This window comes from Onychostoma macrolepis, chromosome 03, assembly GCF_012432095.1.
Source record: "Onychostoma macrolepis isolate SWU-2019 chromosome 03, ASM1243209v1, whole genome shotgun sequence".
NCBI lineage: Eukaryota > Metazoa > Chordata > Actinopteri > Cypriniformes > Cyprinidae > Onychostoma > Onychostoma macrolepis.
The window spans coordinates 3,364,090-3,388,521 of NC_081157.1; the positions used below are offsets into that span (position 1 = coordinate 3,364,090).

The 24,432-nt window shown below is 39.5% G+C and overlaps 1 pseudogene; it reads left to right on the forward strand.

Moving 5' to 3' along the window:
- The first annotated feature begins 12,959 nt into the window (after nucleotides 1-12,959).
- On the forward strand, nucleotides 12,960-21,371 carry LOC131536775 (gastrula zinc finger protein XlCGF8.2DB-like; annotated as a pseudogene).
- Nucleotides 21,372-24,432: the final 3,061 nt, after the last annotated feature.

Consider the following 24,432-nt stretch of genomic DNA (forward strand, 5'->3'; position numbering starts at 1 on the left):
ATGAACGAGGCTAGTACAGCACGACATTGATACCGGCACAGCTCCTCCCATCTGTTTGCATCCACAACGGTTAGCACTGGCCCAACAGACTGCAGCAGAGCAAAAGATCCAGGAGATGGAAAAGACTGGGGTAATCGAGCCATCTAACAGTCCGTGGGCAGCCCCAGCTGTGCTTGTCAAAAAGAAGGACTCCTCCTGGCGGTTTTGCGTGGACTATCGCCGCTTAAACGCGATCACGAGAAAAGACTCTTACCCATTACCACGAATAGACGACACCTTGGACTAGTTGGTTTAGCTCCCTTGATCTCCGGAGTGGGTACTGGCAGGTGGAGTTGGCTCCGGAGGCCAAACCAAAGACTACCTTCACCATTGGCCAGGGGCTATGGCAGTTCTGTATAATGCCATTTGGCCTCTGTAATGCTCCAGCCACCTTCTCCCTGTTGATGTAGTAGGTCCTGGTAGGTGTGTCCTGCCGTTGCTGCATAGTGTATCTGGATGACCTGTTGGTGCATGGACCACACTTTGATGGGACGCTACAGCATCTCCAGGTGGTCTTTGCTGCCATCCACCAAGCTGGGTTATGACTCAATCCCAAAAAGTGCCACTTACTACGGCGAGAGACTGTCTACCTGGGGCATGTGGTGAGTACTGCAGTGACAGTGAAGAAAAGGCCTGTCCCAAAGAACATCACTGATCTGCGGAGCTTCTTGGGCCTGGCATCGTACTACCGGCGCTTTGTCCAGAACTTCTCCACAATCGCCGGGAACTACGAACACCGGTGGAATTGGTTTTTGGCCCCCACCCAAACCAGAGATTCATGGGGTACCGGGGATGGAGTATTTGCAAAAGCTGCGGAACAGACTCCTTGTAGTGCATGAGGCAGCCCGGGACCGACAGGGAGCTGCGTCAGCCAAGCAGAAAAGGGCGTACGTAAAATGTCCACAGTAACACCAGAGACTTTGCTGCTGGGGCCAGAGTTTGGGTTTATAAGCAGGGGTGCACATAAGTTTTTCAGCCTGGTTCTCATATGAGAACCTGGAGATTTGGTTTGGTCCTCACACGGGCTATGGCATGTAGTGTGACCCATGAAATATAACTATAAAAATATTTATTAATAATAATGATAATAATATTATTGCACTTTATCTTGTTTTTTTTTGTAAAATAACTAACTAAAAATAATAAACTAAATAATCAAGTGTGATAATACTATTTTATTTTAAAATAAAAAGGGAGTATTACATACAAATGCAATTATTTTATAGTAAACAAAGATAAAATGCTAATATTTTTATTATTATTTTTATGATTATCATTATTTTAATTTTCATCATTTTCAAACGTAATATCAGCGAGCTTTTATTTTGGCGGGTTGCCGGCAAGTAAGAATCATGTGCTTCCAGGTTTAGCGCTGCTGATGGAAGAGCGTCAGTGAATGAAATGTCACAGTTTTGCTTTGAAAACGGCAGCGGGTAGCCTAGATTATGCTTTCAGTTTGAATAGAAATCTTATACAGTACAGTTTGTCGATCTAAAATGGTAATTGTGCATTAACAGCTGTCAACCATGTCGGTACGCAAATGTGCTGTCAGAACTTATTTACACAGCGTATTTTTAATTTTGGTCGCGCATGCGGACCTGTGGACCTCTTATGTGCACCCCTGTATACAAGTGCAGATGAAGGACTAGAGCTTTTGCAATCAGAGAGTAATGCACGCTACTGAGTTCTTTTACGGACACTGGGACAATTGTCTCTTAAGGGAGGGGTAGTGTAGCGCAGAGACTTTATAATCATGGGGAAATTGCTGTTATTTGTTTTGCACCGGCAATGATAGTGTTAATGCAGGGAGTTCAGGACCCGGAAGGGAGAGACGAGCGAGTTAGTTAGGCTGGTGCGTCTGTAAAACAGTGGTTCTGCGTTCAAATAAAGTGAGCATACACAGAGCGTCTTTTGTCTGTCATTCCACAGACATTACAGTACCCATATGGCTCCAGGGGGTTAATAAAGGCCCCTGGCTCAGAAAGGATCCAAACCCCCCCAATAAAAGAAAATGTATGCCTTTATAGAGGACAGAAAATTGTATTGACACTTTGCACCTGATAAACAAAAATAGTATTTAGGGGGAAAAAACTACAACAAAGCTATAATAAACTAACATAACGCAATGCTTTGGGCAAAAGTATTAACCTGTTAAATGTTTCACAGGTAGTCATGGTCATGGAGAGCAGGAACACAAACGTCTGGAGCAGATACAGCAGCAGCCAGATTGTCCCGCTCATGTTCTCCTGATCTTGTTTCGGGGTTGCGGGCTTCAGGGGGGGCATCATCATTATTCTCCCCAACCTCAACGATGTCCCCATTTTGAAGAGCGATATTGTGGAGCACAGCGCAGCATGCAATTACCTCATGTACGATGGTAGGGCTCACTTCCATGGCCTTAAAGAAAACAAATCACCAGCGTGTTTTCATCATCCCGAAAGCTTTCTCGACGATGTTCTGGGCACGGGAGTGCTTGCTGTTAAAGCGAGCCTGTAAAGGGTTCTGTACAGGCTCCCTGTATGGGGTGATGAGGCAGATGGGTGCACTCAGGCAAGGACAGCCACCATCCCCGAGGATGCACTTGCCTGCAGGTGGATAAAGGCCACCAGTATAGACAGGGCTGTTCCTCAGCACCCTGGCATCGTGCACGGACCCAGGATATCCCACAAAAATGTCAATAAATTTCCCACAGTGGTCAGTGATGGCCTGTAGCTGAATGGAGTGAAACAGCTTCCTGTTCAGACACAGTGCAGTAGTTGCTGGAGGTTTAAGACGGATGTGACAGCCGTCAATTGCACCAACTGCTGAGCTGAAAGCTGGTGACCCTGCCAGCTGGGCAAAACCTTCTCCTACCGACACCAGGTCATCACCGGTTGGGAGAGCAATCACCGTCCTCAAAATCCTGATGATTGAATTGCTCACTCTGTGCACAGTAACATGCACAGAGGACTTGGGGATATCGAAAGTCCGAGACACCACCCTGAAGGATGCCGCATGACAAAGCCAGAAGAGGAACAGCAGCACCTCAATGTCCCTTTCCCACCCATGGTCGGAATCCAGCCTAATTGCAGCAGTGAGGGACAAGATGGACTGGCGAGAAAGACGGAGGTCATTACGTAGGTTAACTGCCTCATCAAAATACAGCTGCAGGATTGGCACAGCTCTGTTCAGGTGGCAGTAAGATGATGGGGTGGGGGTCACCATCTGTTGATGTGTACATAGTTTGTTAGAACAATACATTTGTGCTGTGCAAGTTTTGATTTACACAGCACAGCACAGGTAAAGGGGGAGGTGTTGCTACAATTTATAGAAATATTTTCAGTATCTCTCAGAGGTCGGGTTTCAAGTATAATTCATTCGATGTAATGGTGCTTCATATAAAGTTATCCAAAGAAACAACTGTTAATGATAAATCCCCTGTGATGTTTGTACTGGCTACTGTATACAGGCCACCAGGGCACCATACAGACTTTATTAAAGATTTTCTGATCTTCTATCGGAGTTAGTGCTGACTGCAGATACAGTCCTAATCGTTGGTGATTTTAATATCCATGTTGATAATGAAAGAGATTCGTTGGGATCAGCATTTATAGACATTCTAAACTCAATTGGTGTTAAACAACACGTGTCAGGACCTACTCATTGTCGAAATCATACTCTAGATTTAATACTGTCACATGGAATTGATGTCAGTGGCATTGAAATTTTGCAGCAGAGCGATGATATCTCAGATCATTATCTAGTCTCCTGTATATTCCATATAGCTAAAGCTGTAAAGCCAACTTCTTGTTATAAATATGGTAGAACCATCACTTCTACCACAAAAGACTGCTTTATAAATAATCTTCCTGACTTATCTCAGTTCTTCAGCATATCCAATAGCTCAGAACAACTTGATGATGTAACAGGAACTATGGACTCTCTCTTTTCTAGCACTTTAGATGCGGTTGCTCCATTACGCTTAAGGAAGATTAAGGATAAGAGTCCAACACCGTGGTATAATGAGCACACCCGCGCCCTAAAGAGAGCAGCCCGGAAAATGGAGCGCAGCTGGAGGAAAACTAAATAAGAGGTATTTCGTTTAGCTTGGCGGGAAAGTACCCTATCCTACAGAAAAGCATTAAAAACTGCTAGATCTGATTACTTTTCGTTTCTTCTAGAAGAAAACAAACATAACCCTCGGTATTTATTCAATACAGTAACTAAATTAACGAAAAATCAAGCATCAACAGGTGTTGGCATTTCCCAAGAGCATAGCAGTAATGACTTTATGAACTACTTCACCTCCAAGATCGATACTATCAGAGATAAAATTGTATCCTTGCAGTTGTCAGCTACAGTATCGCATCAGATAGCGCACTATAGACCCCCTGAGGAACAATTTCATTCATTCTCTACTGTGGGAGAGGAAGAATTGTATAAACTTGTTAAATCATCTAAACCAACAACATGTATGTTAGACCCGATTCCATCTAAACTACTAAAAGAGCTGCTTCCAGAAGTCATAGATCCTCTTTTGGCTATTATTAATTCATCATTGTCATTAGGATATGTCCCCAAAACCTTCAAATTGGCTGTTATTAAGCCTCTCATTAAAAAAACACAACTTGACCCCAAAGATCTAGTTAATTACAGACCGATCTCAAATCTCCCTTTTCTGTCAAAGATACTAGAAAAGGTAGTATCCTCACAATGATATTCCTTCCTAGAGAAAAATGATATCTGTGAGGAATTCCAGTCAGGATTTAGATCGTATCATAGTACTGAGACTGCTCTCATTAGAGTTACAAATGACCTGCTTCTATCATCTGATCGTGGTTGTATCTCTTTATTAGTTCTACTGGATCTTAGCGCTGCGTTCGACACTATCGACCACAACATTCTTTTGAATAGACTAGAAAACTTTGTTGGCATTAGTGGAAGTGCCTTAGCATGGTTCAAATCGTACTTATCTGACTGCCATCAGTTCGTAGCAGTGAATGAAGAGGTATCATATCGATCACAAGTGCAGTATGGAGTACCTCAAGGCTCAGTACTAGGGCCGTTACTTCTCACGCTTTATATGTTACCCTTGGGAGATATTATCAGGAGACATGGTGTTAGCTTTCACTGTTATGCTGATGATACTCAGCTCTATATTTCTTCGTGGCCCGGTGAAACACACCAAATTGAGAAACTAACGGAATGCATAGTTGATATAAAAAACTGGATGACGAGTCATTTTTTACTGCTAAATTCTGAAAAAACAGAGGTGTTAATTATCGGACCTAAAAACCCCACATGTAATAACCTAGAACATTATCTAACACTTGACAATTATCAATTCTTCTTCATCAGTCAGGAACCTAGGTGTGCTGTTCGATAGCAATCTGTCATTTGAAAGCCATGTTTCTAGCATCTGTAAAACTGCATTTTTTCATCTCAAAAGCATATCTAAATTGCGACCAATGCTCTCAACGTCAAATGCAGAAATGTTAATTCATGCGTTTATGACCTCAAGGTTAGACTATTGTAATGCTTTATTGGGTGGTTGTTCTGCACGCTTGATCAACAAACTACAGTTGGTCCAAAATGCAGCAGCTAGAGTCCTTACTAGAACCAGGAAATATGACCATATTAGCCCGGTTCTGTCAACATTGCACTGGCTCCCTATCAAACATCGGATAGATTTTAAAATCTTGTTAATTACTTATAAAGCCCTGAATGGTTTAGCTCCTCAGTACTTGAGCGAGCTCTTATCGCATTATAGTCCTCCACGTCCGCTGCGTTCTCAAAACTCTGGCCGTTTGATAATACCTAGAATATCAAAATCGACTGCGGGCGGCAGATCCTATTCCTATTTAGCACCCAAACTCTGGAACAGTCTACCTAACACTGTTCGGGAGGCAGACACACTCTGTCAGTTTAAATCTAGATTAAAGACCCATCTCTTTAGCCTGGCTTACACATAACACATTAATACGCTTCTATTATTCAAATCCGTTAAAGGATTGTTAGGCTGCATTAATTAGATCAACCGGAACCGGGAACACTCCCCATAACACACGATGTACTCGTTACATCGTAAGTTGAATGGCATCTACGCTAATATTTGTCTGTTTCTTTCCTATTCTGTTTCTCAGTCCGTATCCGATCAGATGGTGGATCAGCACCAAGAGATGATGTCTACAGCCCTGATCGTCAGCGGAGACCAGGACACCCAGATGACCCCCAGAGATATATCCCCAGTGAAAACCTCGATTGAATACAATAAAACTAAAAAAAATTAACAAAATAACTAAAATACCTAACTACATAATACTACTATTGTTAGAAATTGCAACAACATTAAAATAGAAATATAAACTTTTCAACTGTGGGTTTCGTCTGGTCAGAGGAGAACTGGCCCCCCGACTGAGCCTGGTTTCTCCCAAGGTTTTTTTCTCCATTCTGTCACAGAGGGAGTTTTGGTTCCTTGCCGCTGTCGCCTCTGGCTTGCTCAGTTGGGGACACTTAATTTCTAGCGATTATCGCCGATTTGATTGCACGGATACTATTTCAACTAAACTGAGCTAGACAATGACATCTCTGAATTCAATAATAAAATGCCTTTAACTGAAAATTGAAAATTGAGTGTTTAATCTTATCATTATGCATTACTGACACTCTATCCTCCAATTTGATACTGTTAAGTGCTTTGACACTATATAAATAAAGATGACTTGACTTGACTTGATTTATGTTATGTTCAATTAATACTTGTGTATAAATGTATTAATTCATTGGAATGTCGTTTTTAATTCTTTTAAAAAAATTTTTATTTTATTCACATTGTTTTTTATTTCAGTAAAAGAAAAGTCATCTTTATTCATCTTTTCTTGGAAAAAAAATGAAACCTATTAATTTACTCAAATTGCCTATAGTTGAATATTGTGAGTTGTGACATATCTGTCTGTGTAATTATTATTTTAAAAATAATCTATTACAAATAAGTATATTATTGTGCACGTGTGTAAGGAGGTGCAGGAATGCAATATATAGCTACTTTTTACTTACATTTTCTGAATATAAAATTGACAAACGTATCCAAAGGCGTGCTCTTCGACCAGCAGCCCGACGCCTCCTTTGTGCTGAGGTTTGGAATGGCATAATAAATGAAAATGCAGCGATCAAATCAGCAGGTAAGTCATGTAATTGATGAAGGCATTTGCGCAAATCTAGCTTGGCCTCTTTAAATCTTTGTGCTTGTGATGATGTCATAAGTCACGTGACAAAGCTAATATGGCGGATTCAGAGAAAGAATGTACTTTTTTAACCCTTGAAAAGTAAGTACTTATTCAAAACAAGTACCTACTCAAGAGAGTATGCAGTTTCGGACGCAGTCATTGTCAGAAGCTTGATATTTTTAAGCTTAATAGATTCAGCTGTGGTTGCACATTTCCTGATTTCTCATCAAAATAAATGTATAATGCATGTACAGTATTGTTCAAAATAATAGCAGTACAATGTGACTAACCAGAATAATCAAGGTTTTTAGTATATTTTTTATTGCTACGTGGCAAACAAGTTACCAGTAGGTGCAGTAGATTCTCAGAAAACAAACAAGACTCAGCATTCATGATATGCACGCTCTTAAGGCTGTGCAATTGGGCAATTAGTTGAAAGGGGTGTGTTCAAAAAAATAGCAGTGTCTGCCTTTGACTGTACAAACTCAAAACTATTTTGTACAAACGTTTTTGTTTCTAGGATTTAGCAATCCACTAAACTAATATTTAGTTGTATGACCACAGTTTTTTAAAACTGCTTCACATCTGTGTGGCATGGAGTCAACCAACTTGTGGCACCTCTCAGCTGTTATTCCACTCCATGATTCTTTAACAACATTCCACAATTCATTCACATTTCTTGGTTTTGCTTCAGAAACAGCATTTTGATATCACCCACAAGTTCTCGATTGGATTAAGGTCCGGAGATTGGGCTGGCCACTCTATAACATTAATTTTGTTGGTTTGGAACCAAGACTTTGCTCGTTTACTAGTGTGTTTGGGGTCATTGTCTTGTTGAAACAACCATTTCAAGGGCATGTCCTCTTCAGCATAGGGCAACATGATCTCTTCAAGTATTTTAACATATGCAAACTGATCCATGATCCCTGGTATGCGATAAATAGGCCCAACACCATAGTAGGAGAAACATGCCCATATCATGATGCTTGCACCACCATGCTTCACTGTCTTCACTGTGTACTGTGGCTTGAATTCAGAGTTTGGGGTCGTCTCACAAACTGCCTGTGGCCCTTGGACCCAAAAGAACAATTTTACTCTCATCAGTCCACAAAATGTTCCTCCATTTCTCTTTAGGCCAGTTGATGTGTTCTTTGGCAAATTGTAACCTCTTCTGCACATGCCTTTTTTAACAGAGGGACTTTATGGGGATTCTTGAAAATAGATTAGCTTCACACAGACGTCTTCTAACTGTCACAGTACTTACAGGTAACTCCAGATTGTCTTTGATCATCCTGGAGGTGATCATTGGCTGAGCCTTTGCCATTCTGGTTATTCTTCGATCCATTTTGATGGTTGTCTTCCATTTTCTTCCACGTTTCTCTGGTTTTGCTCTCTATTTTAAGGCATTGGAGATCATTTTAGCTGAACAGCCTATACGTTTTTGCACCTCTTTATAGGTTTTCCCCTCTCCAATCAACTTTTTTATCAAAGTACGCTGTTCTTCTTAACAATGTCTTGAACGACCCATTTTCCTCAGGCTTTCAAATGCATGTTTAGCAAGTGCTGGCTTCATCCTTAAATAGGGGCCACCTGATTCACACCTGTTTCTTCACAAAATTGATGACCTCAGTGATTGAATGCCACACTGCTATTTTTTTGAACACACCCCTTTCAACTAATTAAACTAATTGCCCAATTGCACAGCCTTAAGAGGGTCCATATCATGAATGCTGGGTCTTGTTTGTTTTCTGAGAATCTACTGCACCTACTGGTAACTTGTTTGCCACGTAGCAATAAAAAATATACTAAAAACCTTGATTATTCTGGTTAGTCACATTGTACTGCTATTATTTTGAACAATACTGTAACAAACCACCTCAAATATAACATTTTTTATTTTACTTTTTTTACTGATTTACTTTTTTCCTACTGAATCCACAATATATTTTGGAGCAATTCTGTTGGAATCCGTGTATCATTCATTTTGTGATTTAATATTGAAAGTAGAAAAATGAAAAAAGGGCTCCTTTTTCATTTTTTCCCAGCTTAATTTTTCGTTCAGGAGTAGAAAAATTAATAAACAGCTTGAATATTAAATTTCTACATGTGGGCAGGAATTAAACGCCCCTTTCTGCTGATTGGCCAGTCGAAGATCAATCCGTGCCGTCATCAGTTCTTCTGCAGTATCACGCAGCAGAATAATAGTCCTCCACTGCTGCAGTTGCATGGATTCTTAACGCATTCATTGCAACTACATTTCATGTTTTTTCATCAAACAAACAGACTAATGAACAGCTCGACACAACTCATACCGGGGCAGAGTCTAGACAGGGCTTTCCTTTGTGTAGATATAAATTCTGTTCTTTGCATCAGCTGGGCATCATGGCAGGGTATGATATGACGGCTGTCATAGCCAACTCTGCTCACCCAGTAAGTCTGTTTGTTTAATTAAGTAATTAATTCATTTCAAAATAAATATTTTAAACACTAAGACAAAAAGGAAAGAATAATAAATTGGCTTGGGTATATATAGGCCTATAATGTTCACGCAAGAATTGTCATTCTGACTGACAACAAAAGTTTAGATGGTATTTTCTTTTCGTCTTGCCTCCGTATAATGCATATTAAAGTAGTGTTCATAACCGCAGCGCTACTTTGTTTATAGCGACAACCGAGGAAACGATGTTTAATTGATGTTCAAGCACCACCTGCTGGCAGAGAGTGAATCTGCATTAATTCAGCCTGTCTGCTGTTTCATTTCGTACAGATGGTTTATGTAGAATAGTTTCACAAAACTAAAGTCAGACCATTTTGTTTTTGCTTCAAATTTCAAAATTATACAATCCAATTTAGATTAAAAACTGCTCATGCTGCATGTATGCAGCCTCTTTGTTTGGATTGTGTTAAAATACAGTTGCCTCTAATTTTAAATTGAAAAAGAGCACAGACAAAGCCTTAGTTTGTTTATATGAGATTTATTTCATTTGTGTAATTAATTTGATTAATTGGGGTTTGTTTTAAAATGTAGTTTTGTTGTTTGACATTTCAATTTTACAAAGAAACGTGCAGCATTTTATCTGACAATTAATACATGGACACCTTTTCATTTCTAATTTGTCTTTAATTTTGTTAAAGTTTTTTTTGTTGTTGTTGTTGAGAAAATCATATCGTGAAATCAGTATTTCAAAACTGATTTAACCTCAATAACTAGCTGAAAGAACTGTTGCTAATAAATAGAACAAAGACTTGAGACGTGACTTGGACTCTGATTTAAAGACTTGAGACTTGGCTTGGACCTCAGAGACTTGTGAACATATCTGCTACGCCACGAGATGCATAGGACTATTTTACGACAGATATGCATTTTAATATAACTCATGTTTAGTTACTTTCATCTAAAGCAGTGTTGACAACAGTGAATTGTACTATAACAGCACACATACATCACTCACTCAGATGTCTGTTCATGTCTATTAAATGTGCTCATATGCAATTCTTTTAGAATATTGTCCTGTCTCATATTAAATAGACATTTAGTAATCGTCTTTAAGATGTATATGGTTTACACTGTGTGCAGAATTATTAGGCAAGTTGATATTCTGGTTATATATTTTTTTTTCCAAGAACATTTTACCAATTCCAAACCACATCAATCTTAATAACTACTATTGATTTTGTATTTAATCATTTCTAAGTGATATATAATTGTCCATGAAGGCTGAAAGTCAAAAACTCATTATTTCAGGTGTGCAGAATTATTAGGCAGGTTTTCTTTTACAGATAAAATGAGCCAAAAAAGAGATTGAACTCAGTCATGAACTCATGTCCATGAGAAGGATGCAATACTAATGCTGTGCTGTTCTACAAGAACATTCAATACTTAGTTTAATTTAAAGGTTATAGTTAGGCGCCCTCTTCTGTTCAAAGTTGGGTACTGCATGTAATGTTGTAGAGTCCTTTTATGACGATGTCATAATGACGAGTCAGATCTTCAGCAGCAGCAGAGAAGACCATGCGGTCATGGCTGCTATCACTTCCCGATTTAAGTTGATCCGAAGGCACATTCGGTATGAAACCATTTCTATATTTGATTCTATGTGCTGTATGTTAGTTAATTCGTTATACTTTATATGCCGGATGTCAACCTTATTGCCTTTATCGTGCCAATTGTCCGATCAACTTCCGATGGTGCAATGCTAGTCATTTTCTGTATAAAGAGCTTGTTATGGCTTATGTGATCACGTCATTGTGAACTTTTTGTATGTTTACAGTTTTACGTTATTCCAAGATCGACAGTAAAGTTGAAGAAAAGATTCCTTGCGTCTGTTGTTATTGGAAGGCGTTATCTGTCTGCCAAATCAAGCAGGGCATTTGATAAGAGGGCAGAACAGTAAAACGAATATCTTCAGTGACCAACTTCAAGTTTCTGACTCCACGGCGGGGAGCAAGCCAGCCATAACGTGATCTTTCTTCTACTATGTCCAAGTCAAGCTCCAAGTCAGAATCTCGGAGGCGGGCATCAAATGCATCATGTTCATCGTGTCACTCACGTGGCTCATCAGCTGTAAACACAGCTGCCGTAATGGCTAGAGCAGAAGCGGAAGCAGCTAAGGCAGAAATAGCATTTGCTAAGAAAGAGAGTGAACTGAAAATAAGACAAGCACAGCTTGAGGCATCACTAGAGACTTTAAGGCTGGAAAAGAGAGCTGCTGCTATACAAGCAAAGGCGGAGGCCTTAGAAACGGCTGCAGAGCTAGAAAGCAGAGGGAAATCAAGTGTGAGAGAATTACCTGTAGAGGACACAACCGAACGCACACAGGCGTACGTATCAGAACAGACGAATAGTGTTGTGGATCCACAATGCCAGTACTGGATGGGCCATTTTATGATAACGGAGGCATAAGCACTTCAGAAGTGCAACAAACACAGTCAACTGGATCCCATTTGCAGAAGGAAGGTCAGAGTACCTTTTATGCCACGCCACCCAAGTCTCAGCCTGTTAATTCAGAGAGCGTGCAGTACCCTGCCATCTCACAATCAGCGCATGTACGCTTTACATTCCCGGTTCAGCATGAGGCATGCTCCCCATTACCTCCAGATATCTATCACCCAGCATCTGCAGCATTTCAAGGCAGTGAGGAAAGGCGCCGAGACAGGCAAGTGATCGCTTGACTATTCTCAGACTCAGTCAGCTACCCCCTCACAAGCTGGACCATATCAAGGTAACTCGTATGCAAATAATCAAATACCCGATGTCGTCAAGTTTATCGCAAGACGTGAATTGGTGTCTACTGGCCTTACGCTGTTTAATGACCATCCAGAGACTTTTAGAGCATGGAGGGGATCCTTCATAAATGCCACTAAGGACCTTAACCTCTCACCAAGCGAGGAGATGGACTTGCTAGTTAAATGGCTGGGGCGAAAGTCAGCAGAGCATGCGAGATGAATTAGGGCTGTTCATATAAATCATCCACTACAAGGGCTCCGTCTGATCTGGGACAGACTTTACGAGACATATGGCTCACCGGAAATGGTAGAGAGTTCTCTCTTCAAGAGATTGGAGAGTTTTCCCAAAATATCGAACAGAGACAGTCACAGACTGCGTGAACTGGGAGATTTGCTCATGGAGATTCAAGCAGCTAAGCAGGATGGTGATCTGATGGGTCTTTCTTATCTAGATGCATCACGCGGAGTAAACCCAATAATACAGAAGCTGCCATTCAGCTTACAAGAAAGGTGGCTCACAGTGGGATCTAAATACAAAGAGGACTACAGGGTTTCTTTTCCACCCTTCAAGTTCCTAGTAGACTTTGTAAGTCAGCAAGCTAAAATACGCAACGATCCAAGTTTCTCCCTTATGACTGTACAGGAAGAGTCTCGCAGACCAAACAAACCTGTTTTTCCTAGAGCTGTCACGACACACAAGACTCAGGTCTCTGCTGAGAATCCATCAGCTGCTAGTGAACTCAAAAACAAGGTAAACCCAGCGAAACAGTGTTTTCTGCACAATAAGCCTCACCCTCTGTCCAGGTGTAGGGGATTCAGGATGAAACCTATGGAAGAGAGGAAATTATTGCTCAAACAACAAGGCATATGCTTTAAATGGTTGCTACTGCGTGTTTTGAGCTTGAGCTCCGTCAAGTTAATTTCTTATCAACGATTTTCTATCTTAAGATCATTTTTATACACTATCATTTTCGTTTCTATAACGTGTGATTATATCCCCTATAGCAGGGGTCTCCAACCTTTTTTACACCGCGGACCGGTTACGGTTTGAAAAAAATCTTGCGGACCGGGGGGGGTGGGGAGGTGTTGTGGATAGGGTCTTTAAAACAGCTCTATTCATTTATACTGTTATCAGCACATGTTGAAGTAGATTCGTCTCTTGTCTCTGAGATAATATGCGCTGTTAATGCTCCGTCAGTTTTTTTACTTTCACTTTCTGTATGACTGAAGTTAAGACGTTCACCGGCATAACTATTGCGCAAAGTTTGCACGTTGCTTGTGTGATATACATTGGCTCGCCTTCTACTGTATAAACTACATGAATACATGAAAGAGGAATCAATTCGGTATGCCGCACTGTCTGAAACACGTCTCTAAGCTTGTGCATGCTTGGTGTGTGCAGTACAGCGCAAGTAACGAATTGAGTTCTGTTTCGTTTCTTCTTTTGGTTTCAAATAGATTGAACGTGTAAATTGGCAAATTAATCTGCGAATCACATGCCGAACGGTGGGGTCTGGACCTGGTCCGTATATCACGGATCAACTGCGATCCGTTTAAGCAGATCAATCTTTTATTTACTAATTTAACCATCGTCAAATTGCTACTCGATATCAATCGCATACAACGAAAATAAAGAGTAATTAGAAAAATCATTTATGCACAATAAATAACAGAGCGTCATATCTATATACATTTTCCCCAGAACTTTCTCGCGACCCGGTAGGAATTCTTCCACGGCCCGGTAGTGGGTCGCGACCCGGTGGTTGGGGACCTCTGCCCTATAGCATTCTACAACAAAAGCAATCAGAGCCTTGTTATCACTACTTTTATTTTATTTTTTTCTTCCCGAGTCTGCTATTAGCTTATAGCCAGTTAGCATTGCCAGCATGGTTGCTGCTAATTTCGCTTACATTGTTAATACTCTATTACACACATTGCCATTGTTTCACTGTTACTTGCTTAAATGGCGGATTTGTGTCCACCTCTGAGTGCAGGTGAGGACACGTTCAAGCTACATTCGGTGCAGCTGGAGCTGGAGGCTGTGGAGAAGCAGATCCGCGACCTGGTGGAGAAGCAGGCCCAGCTGAGAGAGCGAAGAGCTGCACTGGAAACATCCCGGGCTGACGCTCACAAGTCCGGGGTAAGTATACAGCGCGCTGCTAACACTCCCACCACCTCTACTCCGTGTGTTTCTCTGCACAGGCCACCAGCAGCGGAAGACGCGAGCCAGGCCCTGGGTGATGACCTTTCCCCCTCCGCCCCTCCGGTCTTCGAGATCTCCACCCGGAACCGCTTCGCTCCCCTCCGCGAGACGGAATGTGCCGCTGTGATCGTCGGATACTCCATCGTCCGGCACGTCCGTGCTACGTTAGCTGAAGGTAAAGTGCACACTCACTGTTTCCCCGGTGCTCGTGTTCTCGATGTTTTTGCGCAGATACCCGTGATCCTGAAGGGCGATGAGAGCATCGGCGCTGTCGTGCTGCACGTGGGGGTTAACGACACCAAGCTGCGGCAGACGGAGACACTGAAGAGGGCCTGATCGAGACGGTACGCAGCACATCGCCCGCGACGACGATCATCTTGTCAGGACCGCTTCCCTTGTATCGACGAGGACACGAAAGGTTCAGTACACTTTTTGCTTTAAACGAATGGTTATTGTCATGGTGTAAAGAACAGAAACTGCTCTTTGTTAATAATTGGAATCTTTTCTGGGAGCGTTCTAGGCTTTTCCGTGCTGATGGCCTGCACCCCAGCAGAGTCGGAGCGGAACTCCTGTCGGACAACATCTCCAGGACGCTACGCTCCATCTGACTAGTAAGCCAATTCTCAAATAACTGCTATGATGACTTTTGCTCTACCCTCCTAAATGACAGAAGTACTTGCGTTGTCCAATCTATAAAGACTGTATCTGTTCCCCGAATAGTGAGGTCAACATATAAATTTAATGTAGGATCTAGACAAACCTGATCGTGATTAAACCTGAAAAATGCAAAATAAATGAACAAAAACAATTTCTAAAGCTTGGGCTCCTAAACATTAGATCACTCACACCCAAAGCAGTTATTGTAAATGAAATGTTCACAGATAATAGTTTTGATGTACTTTGTTTGACTGAAACCTGGCTTAAACCAAATGAATATTTTGGTCTAAATGAGTCTACTCCACCAAGCTACTGTTATAAACATGAACCCTGTCAGACTGGTCGTGGCGGTGGTATCGCTACAATATATAGTGATTTTCTCAATGTTACTCAGAAAACAGGATACAGGTTTAACTCATTTGAAATACATATGCTTAATGTTACACTGTCAGATATGCAAAAGAAATCTGTCCTATCTCTTGCTCTGGCTACTGTGTACCCACGTAGGAGGGGACGTTATCGCAACCTTGCGCAACGTTCCCTAAAAGTTCCCTAAAGGTGACGAAAGTCCCGAACCTCTACAGAACATTAGGGATGTTCCTAAAACGTCCTCTTTTGGTTATGAAAGTGCTGGTGCTCAATGTTACTTACGTGACTTAAGGGGGACGTTCTATTTTGGTTATTTTTTGGTCACATAAGAACGTTACAAAGAGGACATTTGGGACGTTAACAGAACGTTCTCACATGGTCCTCTTTAAGTCATATATTAACGTTCCCAATATGACATTAGGAGGACGTTCTATATTGGTTATTTATTGGTCACATAAGAACGTTACAAAGAGGACGTTAACAGAACGTTCCCATATGGTCCTCTATTAGTCAAATAATAACGTTCCAGATATGACTTTAGGAGGACGTTCCATTTTGGTTATTTTTTGGTCACATAAGAACGTTACAAAGAGGACATTTGGGACGTTAACAGAACGTTCTCACATGGTCCTCTTTTAGTTATATAATATTGTTCCCAATATGACTTTAGGAGGATGTTCTATATTGGTTATTCTATGGTCACATAACAACGTTATAAAGAGGACGTTTGGGACATTAACAGAACGTTCCCATAAGGTCCTGTTTTAGTCATATTATAACGTTCCAGATATGACTTTAGGAGGACGTTCTATATTGGTTATTCTATGGTCACATATAGCAACGTTACAAAGAGGACATTTGGGACGTTAACAGAACGTTCCCATATGGTCATATTTTAGTATATAATAATGTTCCAAATATGACTTGAGGAGGACGTTCTGTATTGGTAATTCTATGGTCACATAGCACACAGAGGACATTTGGGACCTAAACATAACGTTCCCATATGGTCCTCTTTTAGTCATATAATAACATTCCCAATATGACTTTTTTTTATTAAAGAAACAATGTGTTTTTTGAACAATTACACCTTCTTGAGCCATCAATGTGGCAGTATTTGTTTTGAATTAATTATAAAGAATTCCAAGCACCACAAAACTGCTCGTCCCCACAGCCATGTACAACGGAAAAGTGCTTTATTCTGAGGTCAAAAACAGGTTTTTCTTCCTGTTAATAAAATAATGTATACTGTACATAACTATCAAATAAATTAAAATTAAGCCAAATAATACAAAAAATATAAAATATTATATTAAATGATATATTAAATTATAATATATTATATAAAAAAATAAAATATTATATAAAATTATTAAAAATATTATAAAAAAGATAAAAAATCATTAAGCTATCATTTATGTGTATTCATAAAGTCAAAAGGTAATCTAATAATGTGGTTTAAAAAAAAATACATTTTAATACATCTTGCCATACTATTTGAACCAAATGTATTTACTCAGTATTAGGATATGACAACTTGTTTTTTATTATAGCCCGTGATAATTAATACATTACAAAAACATTGTAAAAATTAGGCTAAAAGAAAGTCATCCCATTCCTTTACGTCTACTTCTATCATCACTTTGATTACAGCGTCACGCGCCTTCTTTTTGAATGTAATTTTTCTCCAATGAGGGGGAGGATTTTGCGAATTACGCTACAGCACTTATATTATTGCACTGGTTGGCTATTAACTGCGAGCAGACAGAGTGTCAATCAATGCATTGGAGAATACGGCAAACATAAATAAAGAAACAAAGTTGTCAGATTTTCCTAACAAGCAACCATATTTTTTTTAAATAAGCCCAAAAAACCGCAACCTGCAACCGGGGATTTTTTCACGCAACTTTACAAAAAAAGAAGCCCAAAATCCTGTATAATACACGGATTTGGCAACTGTGTCATCAATCCACAGCGACTTTAAATTCAAATTCAAAATTTGCCGCTTCAAATGACTACAGCAGTATAATCGAACGCTCATTGGTCCTCGCCTGCTTCGTCACAGAGTGCGTCATGCCGTGCTTCTGGTGAGGTTCGTTTGAATGATGCAAGCTTTCACGGAGTGGATCGGGATGGTAATCTGAATAATATTTCCATCGATCATCAATTTAAATTCTGCTCTGTACTTCACACAAAACTATTGTATTTCACCTGCAGCTGCAACGCATCATCATTTGGACTACTTTTGGTAATGTTTTTGACATTTTTGCAGTAAATTATTGGGATTGCACTTGTCTGTCCATCATGCTTTTATTTATAGCATTACGTTGCTGTAAGAAATGGCTGTAGTTAGGTTTAAAGGAAGGAATGGGATTAGCAACCCAAAAATATATATTTTTTTGTAATGCTATGTTGTTACTAAAATGGTCATTTCCTTACATATTTCTGTCTATTATGTTTTATATTCGTTATTAAATGCGTTTTTTTGGGTTTGGGAGAAGGTTACCGTTAAGGTGTCTAAAAACGTAAATTGCTTATCGATAAAATTATTTAAAAAAATAATTTATATTATATCGTAATGATATAAAAGATTTGTAAATATGTTAAGTTTTTAACTGACCATGCTCAGATTTAACAAGACCTTTGTGGATCAGATTTTTTGTTTCTTTTCGGTTGTTTATCTAATAATATAATATAATTAATTAATTAATTAATTAACTTTTTACAGTTGTCTTTTCTTTTTGCACCCATTTGGTCTTTTCTTTGATTAGAAACGAACACCGTACTGCAGTGAATGCAATGTTTTCATACTGTGCTCTTTTCTGTGCTTTTCAGACCCTGCCCTCTTCATACAGGCTGTCCTGATGTCATCTCAGAAGGTAGGCTCATCTTGCAGAAAGGTTTTTCAAATTTGCGGCAGCATATTGCTGACAGGCCAGAAAAAGGGATCAATGTCACGTTATAATATGATACATTACCAGTTAAAAGTTTTTGAACAGTAAGTATTTTTCAAAGTTAGTATGTTGGACACAACATTGTGTTTTTTGTTATATTTTTTTAAGCAATAAGCAACATATGAAGTAAATGGACTTTCCAGACCGTCAGGGTTGTAAGAATAATTTAAAGGGATAGTTCACCCAAAAATGACTACCATAGTATTTATTTTTCCTACTGTGGAAGTAAATGGGGGGCGAGATCTGTTTGGTCCCTTTAACTTAACATTAGATGATTGATAGTACTCACTACAACAAAATTTAATTTACATTTATTAATTTAGCAGACGCTTTTATCCAAAGCGACTTACAATTGTGGAATACAATAAGCGATACATTATAAAGAGGCAAACAGACACATGAAATGCTTGTAATACAAAGTTACAGGCATTGTTCCGAGCAAATGTTAGCTAGAAAGGGAGAGGATAAAGAAAAAGAGCAAAGTTAAGGAAAAAGAGCAAAGTTAAGGAAAGAGAGTAAAGTTTTTTTGTTTTTTAAGATGAAGTCAAGTGATGACGGAAGAGATGAGTTTTCAAGTGTCGCTTGAAAATGGTCAGGGATTCAGCAGTCTGGATAGGGGTGGGAAGATCATTCCACCAGCCAGGAACGGTGAATGAAAACATTCTGGAAAGTGATTTTGTGCCTCTCTGTGATGGCACCACGAGGCGTCATTCACTCGCAGATCTCAGCGTTCTGGAGGGGATGTAGATTGTCATAAGTGAGTGGAAGTAGGAGGGTGCTGAGCCAGTGGCTGTTCTATACGCTTATCCTTTTTTATATAATTTGTGCCTAAAATATTTTTGAAAACTATAACTGACATGTCAATGTACCTCATTCATGCAATTAATTCATAAAAGCACACCAGAATGATTATGTTTCACAGCAGCTGTCTTGTTTCTGCTATTACATCAGGTCACATGAGAGTTCATACTGGAGAGAAACCGTTCACTTGTGATTAGTGCGGAAATCAGTTCAAAGAAAAAGGACAACTTAACAAACACATGAAAATTCACACTGGAGAAAAGCCATTTACATGTGATCAGTGCGGGAAGAGTTTCACATACAAAGTCTTGGGCGTCACATGAGAGTTCACACTGGAGAGAAACCGTTCACGTGTGACCAATGTAGAAAGAGCTTTACGCGACCAGCACATCTTAGAAAACACATGAGGATCCACACCGGAGAGAAGCCACACATGTGTGATCAATGTGGGAAGAGTTTCACATACAAACATAATCTTAATATTCACATGATGACCCACACTGGAGTGAAGCCGTTCACATGTGATCAGTGTGAGAAGTGTTTCACATACAAACATAATCTTAATATTCACATGAGGACCCACACTGGAGTGAAGCTGTTCACATGTGATCAGTGTGAGAAGTGTTTCACATACAAACATAATCTTAATATTCACATGATGACCCACACTGGAGTGAAGCCGTTCATGTGCAATCAGTGTGGAAAGAGATTCTCACACAAAGTTAGTCTTGAGGGTCACATGAGTGTTCATACTGGAGTGAAGCTGTTCATGTGTGACCAATGTGGAAAGAGCTTCACGCAATCAGCACACCTTAAACAACACAAGAAAGTTCACACTGGAGAAAAGCCACACACGTGTGAACAGTGTGGGAAGAGTTTCACATACAAAGATTATCTTAAAGAACACATGAGGATCCACACTGGAGAGAAGCCGTTCACGTGTGATCAGTGCGGGAAGACATTTAGTCGGTTATCAAACCTGAAGAAACACCTGACAGTTCATACAAAGGAGAAGTCACATTCATGTTCTGAATGTGGGAAGAGTTTTTCACAGATTCAAAGTTTACATAAACATCAGAAAACTCACACTGGTGTGAGAGAGTACTTGTGCATTGAGTGTGGGAAGACTTTTACTACAGCGAGACAGTTAAAACTGCACCAGAGAGTTCACACTGGAGAGAAAACTCACAAGTGTTCACACTGTGACAAGACATTCAGTCGGTCAGGATCTCTGAAAGCACATGAGAAGATCCACACTGGAGAGAAGCTGCACACGTGTGATCAGTGCGGAAAGAGTTTTGCTTTTAAAAGTCACCTGAAGATACATATGAAGATCCATTCAGTGGAGAAACCACACAGCGATGTTCACAAGTCTTTATTGCTGAAGTCTTGAGTGATTTAATGGCTTGCTAAAATCTCATTAAAAATCCTCATGAATTTAACTAATTACGAAGCTCGAGACTAAATATATGATCTTCTATGATATGCTTTGTAAGGTTAATGTACATCCAGCCTGTTACTTAGGTTTTTATTCATTACATTATACATAACAGTTGATCTGTAATGCAATTCTATGATAAGAGATCTACCTGATCTACCATGACACATAAGGAAATGTGACAGATATTACAAAACCATATAAATAATGTCTTTCTTTATGATACAATTCAGGGGTATTCAATTAAAGTTCTCTTCCCTGCGGAGGTCTGGACTAAAATAAATTCTTCTTCTACAGAATTGGTCCAAAGCCAGAGTTGGAAAGTCTTGAAAAAATAAATTTTTCCAAAATAAATTGTATGTATGCATATTGTATAATATCCAAGGTACACATTTCTAGTAATTGTGCAGTTAATTATCATATTGTATTTTCAGAAAGTTTTGGAATATTTGTCCTCTCCACAAATTTGTCCCTACTGAAACACAGTAGGGACAAATTATATTACTGAAATAATAATTTAATTAGAAGGGTTATATTGACCTTGTTATATTGATTGATTGATACTTCTACATTGTAAATATGTATTTTTCAGAGGTAAATCAATAATTATATTTTTAACAATATTTCAACATTTGTTGTATTTTGAATCCAATTTTTCTTTGTAAAAGGCAAAAAGTTGATCATACCGATTTCAAAGTTAAAGATTCATTAGTTAGAATCAGAGGTTGCGTTAGACTTTAACATTTAAATTCCGTCATAATCTACTATTACCTGTCATTTTAATTTTGATATTTTAGTTATAACAACACATTTAATTGCTTCTATTTTTGTTCTCATTTTCATTTTTTAAAAATGAACCTACAGGACAAGCATATGGGTTTATGGATTTTTATTTATGATGAGAACAGATGAACTGACTGTGCGTCATTTTTCATGTTAATATAGAAATAGCAAAATAAGAGAAAAGCAAGTAATTAAGGATTCTCTGTTTGAACAGCTTGTGTGCGATGGCATTTTACCAGAAGTTGAGGAACAACCTGCAGTTACGACAGAACCTGGCTGAAGAGGTTGCTTCTGGTGTAAATTAGTTTAAAAGACTTAAACCTTGAAGTTAAAAAGCAGGAGAATGAAAGTTTACGTTTAAAACTCGAGTGGTAGAGGCAGAAACGGATAGAGAGGTTAAACTTTAGCATTACGGTCGGGGGAGATGAGCAGGAAACCCATTCACGCTCCGCTCAGACCTCCCTCTGTTTCTTCCCCCGCGTCTTCTCCTCCTGCACCCGTAATCTCAAATGTAAGGGATGCTCAGGAATTTGATGTCAGTAAATACATCAAGCTTGTGCCTCCCTTTCGCGAGTCTGAGGTTGATGCATACTTTGTTGCTTTTGAGCGCGTCACAGGTAAGCTTAAATGGCCGAATGATATGTGGGTGTTATTACTGCAATGTAGTTTGGCAGGTAAAGCTCAAGAGATTTGTGCGTCGTTACCAATTGAGCAGTCTCTCGATTATGAGGTCCTTAAAGCCGCTGTTCTCAGAGCATATGAACTGGTCCCTGAGGCATATCACCAAGAGTTTCGAGTGCATGCAAAGTCAGAGAGACAGACGCATGTGGAATTTGCAAGAGAGAGAAAAGAGTAATGTTTGAAAAATGGTGTCTCTCCAGTAGGGATGGGCGATATGAGCAAAAATTCATATCTCTGTATTTTTGGCTAATGTACGGTATACGGTATATATCTCGGTATTTTGTATTTGGATTAAACAAATAAAGTGAATGTAAGCATGTAGGCCCTATATTATGTGCAAAAAGGGTTAAAATCACATTATATTCTAACATTGTAACATTGCGATCTAAAAACAAAAATAATGCTTTTAAAGCAGAAGTTAAATTTACTAAACTAAAATTGAAAATAAAAAAAAAGCACGGACTGAGTAAAAAGGCTATTTTGATTACCCCATTACACTTTACAGTTAGTGCTATCATACAAATACACTTACTTGTATGTTTAAAATTCTACACACGTCACATTTATTGTCCAACTACAAATATTTCAGCAAAATGTATATTTTAGTCAGAGTTATTGCTCGTTCTAAATGAAGTCTGTGAAGTTTAGTGGAGAATCGCAAAGCAAAAGCTCTCACACTTCTGACAGCAAAATGGAAATATTTCCGTGGCTTTCTAACATTTACAGATGGAGAATATACCTGTGAAATGTAAGTTAATGGATTAAGGAAAACAGCACGTCTCAAACACATTAAACAACGCGTCTCTGTCAGCGGCACACACAGCCTTTCTGTCAGAGCCGCTTTAAACTGAAACTATAAACTATAGGCTATTATATCGTATGATTTTTTTTAAAGCCCTTCATATAAAGCTTGTCACATGTTTAGAACTAATTGTATTATGCACTTTCTCCGCAACAGTTCAGTCTGTGTCCTCCCTAGAATATTTTCAGATGCGCTCGTATCAAACTACTGTATATCGATATTAACGGTATTGCTTCATATCGTATCGCTTATAAAGAATATATCGATATACCTGTCTTTCCAAGGGTGTCGTCATTCATTTAAATGAGCAAAAAGTAAATTTGTGGTTGGATCCTGCTGTGTTAGCAGACAAATTAGTTTTGACGCACCATAATGTGTTTCTGTCTGGCCGATCGTCAAATATTCCGCTTGCTAATAAAAATACGATACAAGATTTGTCACGTGTATCTCCGTATATGTCAAAAAGTAATGGAAATAGGGACAACAAGTCTGCCTCTTCAGGTGGAAGAGACAAACGTTCCTGCTTTTACTGCCGTGACCAAGGTCATCTGATTGCTGAGTGTCAAGCTTAGAAAAAGAAAAATGCTGAGGCTAAAACTAAAAAGACTGCGTTGTTGCAAACTATATCTGTAACGGCTTTCCAGTAAAGTAATATAAGTGAGCAAATTCTAGGACACAGCTTAAGATTATAGTCCCTCTTGCACGCTACTCTGCCGCGTGGTCAAAAACTGTGTGCTTCCCAATTACCAACACACACACACCTGGTTCTTACACCGGTGCTACAATTATACCGTGCCACCCAGTGGCCAAGTAAAACTTTACAACGAATGGCTCCAACAATATCTGTAATTAAGGATGAGTCCATGCAACCTTTTCTCCTTTCTGGCAATGTTTACTTGTCTGACACTCAGCATCAGCCTGTTGTGATTTTGCGGGACACTGGCTCAGCACAGTCCTTTGTCCTAAAAGAATTACTGCCCTTCTCGCAAGGTTTGTACACTGGCACGGATGTTTTAATTCGTGGTATTGACATGGGGTGTGATAGTGTTCCTCTCCATCAGGTACACTTAAAATCTGATCTTGTGAATGGATTAGTTCATCTCAGTGTGCGGGAGCAGTTACCGTTTGAAGGGGTGGGTCTCATATTGGGAACTGACCTGGCAGGAGGTCAAGTTTTTCCCAGACCTATTGTAGGGAATGACGGTAAAGCTGATGATACTTGTAGTCTTTCCCAAGAATTTCCGTCTACATTTCCTGTGTGTGCAGTGACCCGA